Genomic DNA, 16,403 nt, shown 5'->3' with positions numbered 1-16,403 from the left:
CAAAATCTAAATGCCATAACATCTCATGATTTATGTTCACACTATCAGGTGCCACAAACTTCTCATTATTTATAAAAATTTGATTGTCTTCTTCATTAAACAGTTCTATAGTCTGGTCTACTTTATTTTCTGCAGAAACTGCAATTTCTTTTGGTAATGTAGAAGTACTGTCTAAAATATTTTCTTGTGTTTGATCAACATTATACAGAATAAATGAATCCAAGTCAGAGTGTATGGAGTATATAGGAAAGTTTTGAGGCCGATCCTGGCTACTTACCATATATTTCATTAGAGTTTCTCTGTATAGTTTCTTAGGTTGACCGAAAATAGAGATTGTTGCATATGAAATATCTAATTGTAAGGATCCCTGGAGTTTGGCTCCCCATGATCTGGATAACATCATGCCATACTTTGTTGGGATATCAGCAGCTACAATATCCATAAGGATACTTTTGGTAGGATATTGAACTAAAGTAACACATAGGTCTTTAATCAATCCTGGACACTTTACTTGACTGGAGTCAAATGAGAATAAATCTTTGTAAGGCCTTGTAATGTCTAGGTTCAATTTCTCCATCACTGATTTTGGCATTAAGTTGTGAGATGCCCTAGAATCCAACATTACATTGTGTAGAATTTTTTCATGGATACTAAGGCTAATGTAAAAAGGTGTAACTCCTCCTTCAAGTGGTTTGCCATTAACATCTGGACCAAATATGAGTTTCGGTTGGTCATCAAACAAGTTCACTGAATCCTCATTTTTAGCAATGTCTAAAGTCTGGGTTATCTGTGATTTATAAGTTTCATTCTTGATTAGTTTTGTTAAAGGAAGTGAAATATTTAGCTTTGATATCTATGCTGCCAAATTGAATGGCAAAGAGACTTTTTCTGTTTGAAGGTTTTGAATTTTTGCAGCAGGGATTTGAGAAGATTTGTCTTCTTTTCCTTTATTGGGACCTTCTTTTTGTGGGATTTCTGACCTAGTGTTTTGAGTTTTGTTCGCTGGTTTATTGGGCCAAATGACTTGATTGGTAGTAGATGGTTGCTCAGGGGTTATGTCTACAATTCTAGGGCTAACAAGTTTTTGGTTTTCCCTAGGGAAGATCAAGAGGACTTTTGCTACAGGGGCTTCTTTGATTTTTTTGTTTTTGTTTTGTACTATTTCTTAGGTGGATCAGGGATATCAATATTTTTCTACTTCTTAGATTGTACTATTTATGAACCTCAAAAATAGCAGAATCATATCCCTGTTTGTAATCAAATGATTCCCCAGACTGTAACTGTAGTTGCTGTAGCATGTATAGTTCCTATTCGTCTTGGGTTAGAAAAATAATGTCTTCATTGTTTACTCCCATTAGGTTTATTTGAGCATCTTGATCTAGATCTTCTGGATGGGATGTTTTGGCATAATTTTCTTGAAATGGAGGCCTAACGTTCTGATCTGGTCCATTTTCCCTAGCTTTTCCAGCATTTTGATTTTTCTTGAAATTTGGGTTTCTAACTGGAGGTGCTTGTTGGTTATCCCATTGGGGTTTCCTTTCTATGTTCTCTATTCTATCCATTAGTCTTTCCATACTTTTGGTTAAACTATCTATTTTAATGTCAGATGGTGAAGTTTCATCCTTTGCAGTTCCTCCTTTTTCATTTCTAACTCTAGCTCTTTTAGCTAACAAATTGGCTTCTACACTAACTACTACACTTTCCATTTCTTCTAAGGTTGGGGGGTTTCTTTCACTAAGTTGTTATGCCATATCTATGTCAAAACCATCAGGGAACTTTATTTATGGTAAGTCGAGTGGGGGTCTAAGGTTAACTGGGATTGAATTATATATATTATTGAATCTAGTGCAGTAATCTTGAATGGTTTCATTAGGTCCCCTTCTAATACTCTCATATTCTGAAAGTATTTGTAGGGGATTCTTTTTCTTCTCCCATCTGTTCAGAAATTGCTGGTAAAACACATCTAAACTATCAATATTTTTAGCAGGTAATGCTCTAAACCACTTCCTAACCTCACCAACTAAAGTCTGAGCAAACAACCTCATTTGAACATCACCAATATTAATTTTGTGTAGTTCAAAAGAATATGTCATCTTATTAACATGTTGTTGTGAAATGTAATGTCCTGTGCCATCAAATTGAACAATTTTACTTTGGTAGTCTACTGGCATAGGAGATAAGGCTACATTAAAGTTCAAGGGAGCATATCTGGCTACTGTGGCTATAAGTTGGGAGAGGGTGAGATGTGGGATTGAGGTACTTGGAGATGATGTAGTAGTGGATGAAGAACCAGGACTAGTAGATGATGAATAAGTAATGATAGGTTGGTGAGGGAGTGTAGGTATAAATGGTGGTGAAGAATGGACTGCAGAAGGTATTATTGTTGAAGTTGAAGGGAACAATGGTGAACTCAAAGTAATGGACAATTGTTTAGAAAGCTCAAGGGTCATGGTGATATTAATGGATGATTGAGGGGATTTCAAAATGTATTCATCTATTGATTTATTGGCATGTTGAACTTCAATGTCTACAATAAAATCAGGGTCTAGAATAGTTTCATCGATTGCATTTTCAGATTTTGTTCTAAACAATGATAAATCAAATGACACATCAAAGGGAAGTTCTTCTTCAACTAACCAATCATCAGGGCATGAATCAGCTTTCACTAATGGTGTATAGTTATCCTGGCTTTCTTCTTTTTTGGATTTTCTTGAAATTAGGTTGGGGTTATCAACTATTGGGGTAGGGTTTGGATCTGGATTAGCCCTAGTAAAATGAGTCTTCCTGGAAGCCATAATTTCCAATTTTTAGTTGTTTTGGTGAGATTTTTTCCAAATAACTTCTAACAAATGACTTTAAGAGGCTCAGAATGTAGTTTTAGAATTTTCTTAAAGCTTTATTAGGACTGAGGATTCGTTGTTCCCCAGTATGGTTGCCACTATGTTAGCACTCAGTAATTTCTCTAGAAGTTATTAGAAGAAAAAAAATGACCAAGGTAACCACAAACCAACTTTGGAGCATAGGCTCTTGCCAACCTAGGCTTAGAGAGGGCTCTCTCTATATGATTTAGCTTTGTTTGCTTGGATTTTAGGCTAGTTAGGAGTGCTTTGGGGGTTTTTGATTTGTATTGAAGATTGGATGGTGGGATCCTTGAAACATATGGATAAAATGATGTCTTTAAACCATTGGGCTATGGAGTCAACAAAAGGGTAGCAAAACTGGATCAACTCACTAAAGGGAATGTTCAAAGGGCAAGCTAGTAGAGTAAAGTTCAGATCTTTGGAACAAAGGGGTGAAATGGTTTCAATCAAGGTGAGAGAGAAATTAAGGGTTCTTAGACTGGGATATGAATGAGGAATGGAGGGATACTCTGGGTCAAATGGCATCTAAGAATCCTTTCACCTAGATTTTGAAGAGTACAACCTAACTAAGGAGCAATTAAGAATTCCTTAATTGAGATATCAGTGGGAAACATTGAAAGGAATAACTATTAAAATAGAGTGTAATCAAACAAATTATGAAGTAATTTTCCAATTATAACATTAATATTGAGAAACACATTAAAGACTGTGAATAACTTGAGAAAGATTACAAAAACACATGAAAATAATTGTCTTAATTTCACTCAACACATGAATCTTGTGAAATATCTTTTCTTTATTCACCAATCGAGCTTGCTAGCTCAGCCAATGATACAATAGCTTTACAATCTTTTTGATTAAAAATCTATAGAAATGTCTAAGAATCTGCAACTATATGCAAACATAATCTAGGAAAAAAGAAGTATCTTCATGCAAGAAGATAGGGACAGCTATTGAATTGCTTTCTTGTTGTGCCTTTTATTTTGGTGTTGTTCATCTTCATCTTCTAAGATGTAGGCTTTGTTGACTATAGCATTTTAATATGATACACTTTCGACTGATACTCTTTGAATATGCTATTCTGCCAATCATCCTTTTACCCAGATTCTTTACTTTTACTGTACACTGACATTTTACTGCATATTTCTATAATAAACTAGTTAATGACTCCCAAGTTTTAGCATCAGGCAATTGGAGTTTTAACATTTTCCTATATGTTTCATTTGCCTCTATGTATTTGGAAAAAGTCGGTTTGTTGACAAATAAATGTTTTACCTCATGCTGGAGGTAAAATAAGTTCTCAAAATTGTGATAAAGTACATTGCATGTTGGCAATGCTTTCATTACTGATGTACTCGCTTGACCTTTGGCCACCTCCCTGATTCTTTTTTTGTAGTCATCCTGGGTCATTAATCTATCATTTATTACTAAGGGATTGGGTAAGCCCTTTTCTATCAAAATTTGAAACTTGGGCATAAACTTATCAACAGATAATTGCATATTTTGACACTTTTATTCTAAGCTCTGCATTAGGTTTCTCTTGGAGAGGACCCTTTTAACCTTCAAAATTGTGTCTGTCCTATCATCTATCCCCAATTCCTGAAGCTCATATCTATTCTTGGCATTGAGGAACTGGATAATCCTAGTAGCTTCCTCTGGCATTTCACCTAGTTCTGCTTTTACCTTCTGAATAGCCTTTGTGGCTAGTTTTATTAAGTCTATTTGTTCAAAGATTACCTGAATAGAAGGCCAAATATCATTGACAGAGTCAATGATATTGGTCCATAATCTTTCCTTAGATTTCCCAAGGGGTTTTTCTAATGTTAATTCTTTTTCCATGGCCTTGAGTCTTTCACTCATCCTAGTGGCTTTCTGGACTTCTTCTTTCTGCATGATCTTGGCAAGCTTGTAATCAGTTTCCAAGATTGCCACTTTTTCCTTGAGCTTATTTATCTCATTGGTTTGTATCGACAACTCTTACATAGCTTGAACCAACTTGGCTGCTTCATCCCCTGTTGTACCTGTTGCTGATGTAGATGCTGTGGACACTGGCAGTGTTGTGGCAGTAGGAGTTGTGGGGGCCAATGAGACTACCAATGTAGAAGGAACAACAATGGTAACTGCTGGGATGACATTTGTTGAACTGGTGCCAAGATCACTGTGTTTCAATTGGATTAGGCTATCCAATTCTTTCTCAGTTTCCCTCAATTGATAATTTAGTTTCAAGACTATGTCCATCAACTCTTCATGTCTGGCTTATCTTTCCAAGATTCCCTGTGCCTATGGATGTTGTAGCTGAGGTATTTTTAAATTTTTTTTGAGGGCAGAAATGTCATCATTCGTTTTCTGATCAGCTGCTCTATGGCCTTAATATCTTTGGGATCATGTCCCAATTCAATTTTCAAGTCTTCCAAGGACTTGATTCTGGTGTCTTTGGCATGTGAGGAGGCCTTTTCCAACTGATATTGGGCCGAGATGTTGTTCAGTGAATTTTGAAATTGATGGGTAGCTATGGCTTTACCTGTTAGGGTGGATTAAATCATTTCTCCTGCCTACTTGTGCAACTCAATTTGGTAAATGGGATGAATATCCTTTGCCAACACTTCAAAATAAATTTTCTTGAAATCAGTGGCTACTCTTGGTTGTTGTGTAGTTGGCTGTATGAAAGACATCTGCAGCTTTCCTTCCTTTATGTCAAAAGCTGACATCAACCTATTTTGATTAGGTGGTGTGAGCCTAAGGTATTGAGCATATGATTGTGCCTTTAGTTTCTCATTTGTAATTTTAATCTCCCTAAACCTATCCTTGATGCCTTTATCTTTATCTACAAGTTTCCTGAATGAAGATACTTCTACACTGAGCTTCCTTTCCAAAATTTGAGTCTGTGAAGTGGATGGCCCCTGTTTTTCCCCAGAAGGAGCTATGACTTTGCTCATGTCTGGCTCAACATCAGTTATTTCTACTGAGCTTTCTGTGTTTTTCTGTTCTGAAATAGGATTGAGTCTAGGTTTCTTACTCTGGGTAGCTTCCTGCTACACATTGGAAGTATCCATTCCTGAACTGGAGGCTTCCTATCTACTCCTCTTTGGATTCTTTTCCTCATTCCAAGGATTCTGCATAATGGGAGGGGTGCTCATGGTTGTTTCTTGTTATGGTACATGCAGAAATGAGCTTTCATCAAGCTGTCTCTCTAGATCAATTAAGGCATTTTGAATATCAACTTTTGTGCTATCGCTATCTATAAGAGTGTTTTCCACCCACTCAAATTGATTGGCATGTCCCTTTATGTCTGGTAGAGGGTGATGAATATAAGGTCCCAATTTGACCTTTTGCCTTAGTTTGGTTATGAACCCTAGAGGGTCATACCTCCACATGAAACTTGTTTGAAACTTCATTTGTTGTAGAATTTGATCTGCTTCCTTCCCTGCCTCTCTAGAATTGCATATGAAAGGGCCTAATTGGTTTTTGACTTTGAACTGACTCTTTTTCTTGGCTGAGACAAAGTTAATCTCATCAGAGTTCATAATTTGTCTATAATACTCTAGATCAAATAACCTCATGGGGAGGTATTTAGGTAGTTTGCATGGGGCAAGATGGCATCCATAGATTCTTATCTCAGTGTGATTTTGGTAAAGATACCAATATCTCACCTTACTTTGCTTAGACAATTGAAGTACTCTTTTGATGTCCTGACTTATTCTGGATGGAGGGCTTCTTGTCAGCATGGTCATGTCTGGATGGACAAAAGAGTCAATGAAGTCTGTATACGTTTATGGTGATGCAAATTTGTGGAAAAGTGGGGTGCAAAATATAACTGATCTGGGCTGGACTTTAGTATCCAACTTCTGGAGAGTTAATGGAAATCTATCTGGCTAATAATATAAAAACATGTGGTAAAGGACAGATGAATATTTGAATACATTTTCATTGTGCATTTTGGTGAATTTTTCATGCATCCTGTCAGCTATGAACTGGGCATAATTGTACAAGGTAGTAGGAGGATTTCCTTGGGTGAAAATGGACATGAAGGCCAGGATGAGCTCATGAGTAAATTCATCAATGGTATAGTTGAGAATACATGATATCATTGTTATAATGTGCTTGCCCCTTTCAGAGAAATTTGCAGAAACATATGGAGGGGTATCTGTAGGAATATGTTGCTTCTCTAGAATTAAAGTTTGAAATATTTGGGCCAGTCTAGAGGGACTTTGTTGGGTCCCTATAATACTAGTGATTACCCCATTACTATTGTAGTTATACCCCCTATTTATATTGTTGTGCCCCTATTACCCCCATATTGTTATTTCTGTGCCCCATAGAATCCCTCTATTGTTATTTTTGTGGCTTTATATTATTATTGTTAGGTCGGCTGGATTATATTGTGACTCCTTAGACTCCTATATATAGAAAGGAGGTTTTGTCATTTGTATCATCCAAGAATTGTTCATTTATGTAATGTAAAGGAGGTTGCCCCCTCGAAGAGGCTGAATTCTAAGGCGTGGATCTCTCTTTTCTATCTTTTTGTGAGCTGGTTTCATAACATTTGGTATCAGAGCTTTGGATTCTAGGGTTTCGCTGCTCCAAACAGGTCATCGTGGCATTTTCGCTATAAATTTTTTTCTGTGACGTTTCAGAAGTCGCAAAAAAAACCCATTTGAGAAGAAATCACGCTGAACCTTGGGTCCAAATTTCAGAGCTTTTCGCGTGATATTTGCGGAGATATGATCTGAGGAAGTTGGTCTTTTTGCAGACTCCTGAATTACATTCAAAACAGGTGACCTGGGGAAAATCGTCATAACTTTCTCTCTGGGGATCGGATTGAAATTTCGTAAGAAGGTACAGAAAGAGGACGGACTTTAGTTTCTTGTATGTGTGTTTCAGATTCAAAGGTTGAAACAGTGACTCGTGGCACGTCGTACAAGTTCGCTCTACTGAACTAGTCTAAAAGCAAGTCACTGTGGGAGATTTCACATAACTCTTCCTTGGAGAATCCAATTTGGCTCAGACTTGTGGCATTGGAAAGAGGACAAAGAAGGCTACTACAGGTATCAATTTCAGAATTGGATGATCCGAAATTACAGAGATACATCAGATTCAATATCAGGCTTCTATAAAGTGAAAAAAGGTGTGTAGTTTTTTTTTTTAAATTTTTGTGTAAGCTTGGTTTAACGGAATTCAAAGGGCATAGTAAAGCATTATTATCGGTAACTGATGCCCCGAGGAAAGAAAATGCAAACACCTAGTAAGGAACCTGAAAGCTCTAGCATGACTCATGAAGAAGAGGAAGAAATGCTACATGATATATCAAAATTACAAGAACAAGTGCAACAAATGTCACGCTCACAAAAGCTAACAGAAGCTAAGATAAATGGCGTGGAATCTAAGATAAAGGGCATGGAAGCTAAGATGGAGGATTCGATGGCAAATTTGAAGATAGATTTGAAGACAGACATGGAAGAATTGAAGAAGTTGCTACAAGAAAGGGTCACTAATGGTGAAAAGGTAGTAAAGGAAACTCATGATGAGAACAAAAGAAATGTTAATCATGATTCCATAGACTCTAATGTTGGATCGAAGACTCACCATGTTCCAAAAATCGATATGAGGAAGTTTGATGGCAAGGATCCCGCCACATGGATATTACAGATGGAGCAATTCTTCGATCTCAATAATGTGCAAAACACACAAAAGGTACGTATGGCAACTTTATATTTGGAACCAAATCAGTTTGTATGGTATCAATGGCTTTGTTCTCGTAAACAATTTATCACTTGGGCAATTTTTACGGAAGAATTGATAGCACATTATGAGGATACAAAAAGCAACACTTTTTTTAGCCAATTGATAAGTCTCAAACAAAAGGGTTCAATAATGGAGCACATTGAGGAGTTCCAAAAATTGAACATAAGGGTAAAAGATATTCCAGAGGAGCATAGGATTGATGTGTTCATAGGGTCTTTAAAGGATAATATCCAACATGATGTGCGCCTTTGGGAACCTGATTCATTAGAGAAGGCATTCAGGTTAGCAAGAAAAATGGAAAGCAAAATTATGGCAACTAGGAAGCATACCATTCACAACTATAAAGACGGAAGTGTTGTTGCCCATAGTCTTCCACAACCTACAAGGTTGACACCACAACAATTGGAAGAAAAAAGAGCAAAAGGGCTTTGTTACAATTGTGATAGCAAATACACAAAAGGTCATAAGTGTGCTGAGAAGAAATTATTCTACATAGATTGTGAAGAGGAAGAAGAAAAGGAGCAAGAAAGGTCAAAAGAAGAGGATATATTCCAGGAACAAAGCCTAGATGAAGAACAAATAAATCCGACCATATCTTGTAATGCATTGGCGGGAATTACCACTCCTCAAACCATCAAGATAGAAGGACAAATCAAGAAGAAAAAGGTAATAGTGTTGATTGATTCAGGAAGCACCCACAATTTTATTCATTGTAGGGTAGCAAAAGAATTGAATTGCTTCCTATATCCAGCACCAGAGTGTCAAGTGATGATTGCAAATGGAGGAACAATAAATTGCTCTGGAAAGTGCCATAATATCAAGCTATCCATGGGAGAATATGTATTGACTAGCCCAATGCTTTCCATTCCAATGGGAGGTGCTGATGTTGTACTAGGAGTCCAATGGCTACAATCCTTGGGTACAATAGCTTTTAATTTTCAAGAACTTTTCATGAAATTTTCTGTGGAAGGAAAGGAAGTTGAATTAAGGGGTATTGCAGGGAAACCAGGAAAGATAATCAGCTCTAATGGCATGACAAAGCTTCTAAAAAAGGAGCAAAGAGGTGTAATTGCACAATTATGTTCGCTAGATGTTTCCACATTGGAATCATCTATTTCTCCAGATCTCCAAAAAGTCCTGGACAATCATTCCAAGGTATTTGAGACTCCCAAAGGTCTCCCACCTATGCGTGATCATGATCATGCTATTCATCTGATTCCAGGAAGTGTTCCTCCAAACATCAGGCCGTACAGATATCCCTATGTCCAAAAAAGTGAAATTGAACGTATGGTTGCAGAAATGCTAGAGGCTGGTATAATTCAACCGAGTCAAAGTTCTTTCTCAGCTCCAGTAGTATTGGTGCACAAGAAGGATGGATCATGGCGCATGTGTCCAGATTATAGGGAGCTCAACAAGCTCACTATTAAAGATAAGTTCCCCATTCCTGTCATTGATGAATTACTGGATGAATTGCATGGATCAATTTACTTCACCAAGTTGGATCTTCGTTCGGGATATCATCAAATCAGAATGAAGATTGAAGACATTCCGAAAACGGCATTTAGAACTCATGAGGGTCATTATGAATTTTTGGTCATGCCTTTTGGCCTTACCAATGCACCTTCAACATTTCAAGGTTTGATGAATTCAATTTTCAAACCATTCCTTAGAAAATTTGTGTTAGTATTTTTTGATGATATACTAATCTACAGCAAGTCTTGGAAGGATCATGTTGAACATGTTGACAGGGTGCTACAACTATTGGAGGAGAAACAATTATATGCAAAAAGATCCAAATGTTTCTTTGGAGTCCAGGAGGTGGAATATTTGGGTCATATTGTATCTCATGAAGGAGTTAAGGTAGACCCTAGCAAAATTAAAGCCATTAAGGAATGGAAAATCCCCACATCCATAAAGCATCTGCGAGGATTTCTTGGGTTGACAGGGTATTATCGCAAGTTTGTTAAGAATTATGGGAGAATAGCAGCACCTCTAACAACATTATTGAAGAAAGATTCATTTTCATGGACTCCGGAAGCAACAAAGGCCTTTGAACATCTTAAAGAGGCAATGTGCCAAGCACCGGTCTTAGCTACACCGGACTTCACAAAAACCTTTATTGTGGAATGTGATGCTTCAGGAAATGGAATTGGTGCTGTTCTAATGCAAGATGAAAGACCCATTGCTTTTGAAAGTCGTCCAATCAAGGGAAAGTTTTTAAGCAAAGCTATTTATGAGAAGGAAATGTTGGCAATACTCCATGCACTTAAGAAATGGCGACCCTACCTAATGGGAAGACACTTCAAGGTAAAAACGGATCATGATAGCCTTAAATACTTTTTAGAACAAAGATTATCCTCTGAAGAGCAACAAAAGTGGGTCACAAAGATGTTGGGTTATGACTTTGAAATCATCTACAAAAAAGGGAAGCAAAATGTGGTGGCAGATGCACTCTCAAGAAAGGATGAGGATGTGGAAGCATTGTTGTGTGCCATTTCTATTATCCAACCAGATTGGATAAACGAAGCAAGGGAGGAATGGAAGAATGACGAAGAAGTGTGGGCACTTATTCGAAAGCTACAACAAGATTCCAGTACTTCTGATACATTTAGCTGGCAAAATGATTCGTTATGGTACAAAGATCGCTTATACCTCTGTAAGAATTCCCAGCTAAAACAAAAGATTCTTATGGAATTGCACACTTCTCCCTTAGGAGGGCACTCAGGATTTTTAAAAACTTACCACAGGGTTAAGAAGGAATTTTTTTGGGATGGCCTTAAATCAGATATTCAAAAGTTTGTGGCGGAATGTTTGGTTTGCCAACAAAATAAAGTTGAAACAATTAAGACACCGGGTCTATTACAACCTTTATCCATTCCAAGCCAACGTTGGGAGGAGGTTTCAATGGATTTTATCACAGGTTTACCCAAGTCTGAGGGAAAGAGTGTCATCATGGTGGTAGTTGACAGACTTACCAAGTATGCACACTTTTGTGCATTATCACATCCATTTAAAGCCAGTACAGTTTCTACTGCATTTATGGAAACAGTTCAAAAGCTACATGGAAACCCAAAGATTATTGTAAGTGACAGAGATCCCATTTTCACTGGAAATTTTTGGACAGAATTATTTTCTTGTCTTGGTACTCAGTTAGCTCATAGCTCATCTTATCATCCTCAATCTGATGGGCAAACTGAGATAGTAAACAAATGTTTGGAAGGATATCTTCGTTGCTTTGTATCTGATAAACAGACACAATGGGTCAAATGGTTGCCTCTGGCTGAATGGTGGTATAACACTTCCTTCCATACAGCAACAAAAATGACCCCATTTATGGCACTTTATGGGTATCAACCACCATCCATCACATCATATTTAAGAGAAAATTCTAAGGTTCAGGCAGTGGAACATCACATCGAACATCAACAACAAGTCCTCCAACTCTTAAAGGATAACCTCGTGTTGGCACAAAATAGAATGAAACAACAGGCAGATCAACATCGCAGTGAAAGAAGTTTTGATGTAGGTGATTGGGTATTCCTACGGCTACAACCATATAAGCAAATGTCCCTAAAGCAAGCTAAGAAGGATAATAAATTATCACCAAAGTATTATGGTCCGTACAAGGTGTTGCAAAAGATTGGTACTATGGCATACAAATTGGAGCTTCCTGCAGCTTCTCGATTGCACCCAGTTTTCCATGTTTCATGTTTAAAGAAGGTTATAGGTGACAAGCTCCCAATTCAAACAATATTGCCAGAACTTGACGAGGAAGGAAAAATTATATTGGAACCGGAAGCAGTCACAGAAACAAGAACTCGACAGCTACGAAATCGATCAATTTCAGAGTATCTTATCAAGTGGAAGAACTTATCCGCTGAAGATTCCACATGGGAGGATGAGAATTTTATGCAGAAGTATCCAGAACTACTCAAGCGTTGAGGACAACACTTTTTTGAAGGAGAGGGGCATGTTGGGTCCCTATAATACTAGTGATTACCCCATTACTATTGTAGTTATACCCCTTATTTATATTGTTGTGCCCCTATTACCCCCATATTGTTATTTCTGTGCCCCATAGAATCCCTCTATTGTTATTTTTGTGGCTTTATATTATTATTGTTAGGTCGGCTGGATTATATTGTGACTCCTTAGACTCCTATATATAGAAAGGAGGTTTTGTCATTTGTATCATCCAAGAATTGTTCATTTATGTAATGTAAAGGAGGTTGCCCCCTCGAAGAGGCTGAATTCTAAGGCGTGGATCTCTCTTTTCTATCTTTTTGTGAGCTGGTTTCATAACAGACTTAATTTGGCATACTAGTCTAACAAATTCCTAGTGGAGAGTGGGGTCAGGTTGGGACCTGGTTGCACTTGCAGCATTTTATTGACGGACTCAGCTGTAACATAAAACAAGACCTTTAAGTATGGGGACATGTTGTGGTCACCATCAACCCCCCTCTTTGTTTGATATTAGCAATAACACCAAGCAAAGGGGGGCCCTTAGCAAAAAATCCAAAAAATATTTTTATCAAAATTTTTGTATTTTAACTCCCTAAAGCTAGATCGCATCGCGAAGAGAGAGTGAAGCGTTTCCTATGCGCATAAATAAGCTGCGAAGAAGCGACGCGAAATTCATCGCATCGCATATTTTGAAAGCGCTCTTAAATGAAAAACCTAAGGAATCACCGATGGCCGATATGCGACGTCGCATATCGCAACGACGCATAAGCAGCACACAGTGATCAAATGAAAAATGCGATCTTGCGATTTGCGATCTGTGATCTTACAAATTGCGATCTTGCGATTTGCGATCTGCGATGAATGAGACTATCAATTGCTGCGATGACACTTCTCGACATCGCAATCCTCGATGCTGCGATGCGAATCGCAGAAACCACTCATCGCAAGATTTCCTTGACATAGTCTGTAAACCCAAAATTGAGCACGCACCTTAAGGGAAATTAATGATTGTACGCCTGAATATCCAAGAATGATTGTGTTGCGTTTTTCGAAGAGTCAAGTCATTATGAGTGTCATGATTATGCATTCATTAGAACTTAATGCTTTCATGTCAATCTTTTCGTAATTCTTCTTTTCCTTTGCGTAAACTGTAAGGCAGCAACTAATATAAATCTATATGCAAGAAACATCTAAGGAAAAGGGGAAAGTGCCAATACTAGGAGAACAGAGAAGAGATGCCTTCACAAATGGTTGCCGCATGCAGCAGGACTGCAGATTCCAGAGTATCACTCAATAGATACTGATGGAAATAGACTATCCAAGACTCAGAGTCAAAGGCGCACAAAAGCAGCATGTTTGCAAAAGACCCTGAAGCTCAGACTGGGTAAAGCAAAAAGAAAAACGCTAAAGAGGGAGGATGCTCCAGAAAAGCCTGGAACAAAGAACGGAATCAAGTTTCAGTACGGAAGATTGTTCAGGCAACGAAATCCCTAACTCATTGAGTCATTCGCACGGCCGGAAACCGAAATAGCAACATCATAATCAGTTTGAAAGAAATATGGGCTATACTAAATATACGCGCAACGAAGACACCCAGTCAGAGGAAGATTTTCAAAAATATCTTCTAGTTTGTCAGAAAGAGGTGCCAGCTCTTGTTATTTCTACTTTTATCGCTTGAACAAAAGGAAAAGACAACCAGCCGACTCTTTCCAGGCGAACCTTGCATTGCTTACAGCACTAAGGAGCAGATACAAAAACGGTTAGAAATTAGATTCAATTTTTAGAAATAAATTTGTTTTAGTAAAAGGGCGGTCATTTGAAGCCGTTTCCTAAATTTGTGTAATTAAGATTAATTAGTTAGTAGTATTTAACCCTTCTCATGGCATTCGGAGAAGGGTCCGGAAATTTGTCAAAAAGCTTGTCCTCAGAACATGCACTTTTGCACCCTCGGAGGGGGTTTTTGATGAATGGATGGATCGAGATTTATTTATGTTTGCATTTTAATGTCTGCTACTGATGTTGCACTTCTGTACTCTTAGTAGACGTTAGAAGTAAGTAGAGATAAATCATTATTGCTTGAGGTTTGTGAGTGAAAATCAGTCATAAATGGTACTTTTATCTCTTGACGAATTTCTGCTTATATTCTTAGAGTGATATACAGCTGAGTTGTTGATATGTTAATGCATGAATGTGTGGGTTACCATTTGGCACTTTTGTACGGTGGAGTCATTTATTTGTGCTTGACATATGAATAACTTATTATGCGATATGCTGTTCACAACTGTTTTGCCTAACTTCTTATGTAGAATGGTTTATCTTAATTGATTTATATTCTTATGATAGCTGAATGATCTTTATTACCAGTTATTGTATGAAATCTTTTTAGATCGCATAATGAAAGAATTCTACCCCGGGTTAGTGTAGATTAGATGTTTTGTTTTTGTTAGATTACAGTAGCATAGAGTTAGTTTAGAGTTTAGAATTAAATTAGCTTAAAATTACTTCTAGATTAGCATCATCAAAATCTACACACACACACACACATATCCTTTAGATTGGGAAGCTGGTCCCATTATCCCCAGTCGGACCCGCTACACCAAACGGGAAAGGAGCCGCCAACCAGGTTTCGGACCGGGTGGGTATCCCCGTTGTTGTTGACCCGATTTTAGGGCCCTCAACAGGACATTATAGCTCTTTGACTGGGAATATAATAGGCATGGCACATATGAACAATTTCAGGGAAAACATGCACTTGGGGGAACTGGTATTTGGGCAAGTCGGACTCCCAAAGACCAATGTCATCAGTATGGTTCAGATATCTATCCTTACTTAAACAGTGAATTTTTAGCAAGAGTTCATGGGCAACTGTATCTTTAATTTGGAAATCTTTGTCCATTAGGGGAAGGTGGTCGAGGTCCAAATGAGGAGTTGTGATAGGTTTGACATCCATGGTGATAGGGATAACCTTAATTTAGTTCTTTTGGATTTGAATTTGGTAGCGTAGGGTTGTATCAAAGGGTTGGAAGGATATTTGGAAACTTTGAGAAGGGTTTGCGTGTGTGTTGTTGACTTGAAAGTATTTTTCAATTAATTTTACTTAATTAAAGCACTTTGAGAGTGAATGTTTTCAATTTTGAAAGGGCATCTGGTAATTCGTTCACAAATGCCTAGAGTTTAGGTGAGGTAGTTCTAATTGGTGTTCTGGGCGATGGTGGAATGTTGAAAGGGCTCCGAGAGCTTTGAAGGTGGTCTCTGCAGCTTCATTGCGGACTAAATTGAGGTTAATTGGTAGTCTTTAGGTTTGCAGGTGTCGCACTGGTTTGCAGATGTTTTCAAAGAGATTAAGAGAAAAAAGATGAAAAAGGGCTTCTCGGCCTTTATATTGAGCAACAGTCACTTTTTGGCGGGTAATTTTATGAATAATAGTAGGTGGTTTATCGGGTGAGTGGGGAGGTGGTTTCCCAGGCCATCGTGCCACTATTATGGAGGAAGTGGTATTTCAAAGGGGTTACCCGATCTACGTCTGTGCTTGACATGTAGAATATGGGGTTCGGGGCAAAAGCCACTTTATTGGGCAGGTAAAGTTTGGGCATTGGGCGGATCCAATATGGATATGGAATGTTAGATGCAGGCGATGATGATCGAATGGTAGTCGGGTGTTGGACTAGCACGGAGGAAATGGACAGAGGTTTGGGGGGGGGGGGGGGGGGGGGCGAGGGGTTTTAATTACAGCGGATTATCATTTATTTAAAGTTAATGTTGGGGTTACATGATCAGGCGGGGTTTAATGACAGGATTATCTCAACATTACCTAAAACTGGTAAGCTAAGAAGATTT

This window comes from Pinus tabuliformis, chromosome X (assembly GCF_031772625.1).
Source record: "Pinus tabuliformis cultivar Carrire ecotype Pingquan chromosome X, CPIR1, whole genome shotgun sequence".
Classification (NCBI taxonomy): Eukaryota; Viridiplantae; Streptophyta; class Pinopsida; order Pinales; family Pinaceae; genus Pinus; species Pinus tabuliformis.
This window is presented reverse-complemented; position numbering follows the sequence as displayed.